This window comes from Cervus elaphus, chromosome 24 (assembly GCF_910594005.1).
Source record: "Cervus elaphus chromosome 24, mCerEla1.1, whole genome shotgun sequence".
NCBI classification, from domain to species: Eukaryota; Metazoa; Chordata; class Mammalia; order Artiodactyla; family Cervidae; genus Cervus; species Cervus elaphus.
In genome coordinates this window covers 30,067,411-30,070,184 of record NC_057838.1, presented here as the reverse complement: position 1 = coordinate 30,070,184, position 2,774 = coordinate 30,067,411, and positions in this window count along the sequence as shown.

The window sequence follows — 2,774 nt, the reverse complement described above, 5'->3', positions numbered from 1 at the left end:
ATTAGCAATTTCTGTGTGGGTGTGCTGGGAGATGGGGGTAGAGAGCAGACTGCCAGAATGCACGCCTGCTCCTTGCTGTTGCTGAGATAAAAGGAATAGTGTTTAGAGCAGATTTAGAAAAGGGAGAGATTAAAGGGGTCTTTGAGGGGTTAGGTGGTGGTTTAGTCCCTAAATCGAGTCTGACTCTTGCAACCCCATGGACTGTAGCCCGCCAGGCTCCTCTGTCCATGAGATTTTCCAGGCAAGAATACTGGAGTGGGTTGCCATTTCCTTATCCAGGGGATCTTCCTGATCTAGGAATTGACCTGGGTCTCCTGCATTGCAGGCAGATTCTTTCCCAACTGAGCTATAAGGGAGGGATTAGGAGCTACTCAAAAGAGTTCTCATATATTGAAGAATAAAGTGAATTTGATATAATTTCCACACACACACACAAAAAAATCCCTTAACTGCTCCTCCTCTATTCCCTGCAAAAGTGAACAGACTAGGTTCAGATGCAGAAACACACACACAAAACATCAAACAATCCCATCCCCCAAAGAAAAAAACAGATAAGCTAAAATAGCATAGTTTTAAAAAACTCATCAGAAAGCATGGACACAAATATAAATGAACTAAATCCAGAAAGTGATGTGCCCTTCATAGGACAGAAGAAATCCATAGCCACTCCATGTTTGGTGAGACTGCGAGAGAAAGAATAATCCTCCACAGAATGGGTAAGAGAAGCTAGTTGAATTTCAAGAAACTTTAACAGCAGTATTTGGGCTGCCAAGATGGATTAGAAGGCTTTCAAGTGGTGCCAGTGGTAAAGAATCTGCCTGCCAAAGTCACACCCACAGAGAGGATCTGAACCACCATCACTTACAGTATGAGTCTTCAATGTTTGGGGAGTGGTACACTGAGAGCAGTGGATGGGAACTGAGAAGGAGAGCAGAGAGAAACCCACGCTGAGGTACATCAGGCTGAGACCTCTCTCCAAGTGCAAGATTCCCTCAAAAGATCAGGAATGGGCAGGAGAGCTGAACGAAACCCTATGGTATAGTGGAGAATATATCTGGTCTTTGTCCCTGATTCCCGGCACAGAGCTTCAAAATCTCTTGGGATTTCCTGAGTGACAGAACTTTTTGTTATGCTAATGAAGTGGCTCATAGTGGACCCCTATAGAGCTTCAGAATGGGAGCTGGTCACCCAAATAGCCAACCACATGTTTAGATAGTTGGAACTTTAGGTCAGCATGACCTCAGGGGGAGTGACGGGGCTAGAGATTGAGTTCAATTATATGGGCAATGATTTAATCCCTGCTGAAAGGAATGTATTGATTCTGCCTTCAAATAATTTGAAGACAATGGTAAACTGAATGAAAGAAAGGATACAATAGCCAAAATACTGCTCTAATTTTGTATTATTCATCTCAACATATCCATTTGGTTCTTATTTCCATGCCTCTGCTTAAATTTCCCATTTATTCATGCACACTACCCATCTTTTTCATTATCTTTAAAAAAATTTTATTTCTTGTTTGTGTTGGGTCTTTGCTGCTGCTTGTGGGCTTTTTCTAGTTGCAGAGAGCAGGGGCTACTCTCTAGCTGTGGTGTGTGTGCTTCTCACTGGGGTAGCTTCTCTTGTTGCAAAGCACAGGTGCTTAGGCCCACAAGCTTCAGTAGCTGCAGCACGTGAGATCCATAGTTGTGGCTCATGGGCTGTAGAAGGCAGGGTTAGTAGATATGCACACAGGCTTAGCTGCTCTGCAGCATGTGGAATCTTCCTAGACCAGGGATTGAATCTGTGTCCCCTGCCCTGGCAGGAGATTGTTATCCACTGTACCTCCAGGAAAATCCTCCATTACATCTTTTAGCATCTTTGTCCTAGTCATTTCAGTGTTCTTATTTGAGCTTTCCAACATCTGGGTTCTCTTAGGGTCTGCTTCTATTGACCATGTCCTCTGTGGACCATGGGTCACATTTCTTGCTTTTTCATGTGACTTGCTATCTTGATTGCATGCTAAACATTTTATATTAAAGAACATAAAAAGAAAAATACTGCTTCTGTAAGGCTACTAGAGCAAGGGCTGACTTGGGTCTGAAATTGAGCAGTATTTGGGCTACTATTGTATCCTTTCTTTCATTCAGTTCACTGTTGGCTTCAAATACCCACACATAAACCTAATGAAACATGTTTGAGAGTTATAACTGAAAATTGTAAAATACTACTTTCCAAAATTAGTCAAAAGCAAATGTTGAGGTATTTTATATACATGAACTGGAAGACTCAAAATTATTTAGGATGTCCACTCTCCATAAATTAATCTACAGATTTAACATAAACTATTTTAAATACAAGCAGTCTCTTTTGAAGAAATATGCTAATTCTAATATTTATATAGACACACAAGTGATCTAAAACGGCCAAAACAATTTCAAAATGGGATAACAAAGTTGGAAGACTTTTGATTACCTGATTTGAAAATCAACTATAAAACATGAACAACCAAAAAAAAAAAAAAACATGAACAACCAAGATAGTAGAATATTGGTATAAGAATAGGTAAAATAAATCAATGGAACAGAATAGAAAGTCCATAAACTGACCATACACATATACTAATAATTGATGTTGTTTTAGTAAGGTGCCAAATAAATCCGTTGTTGCACGTCTAACTGTTGCTTCTTGACCTGCATACAGGTTTCTCAGAAGGCAGGTAAGATGGTCTGGTATTCCCATGTCTTTAAGAATTTTCCACAGTTTGCTGTGATCCACACAGTCAAAGGCTCTAG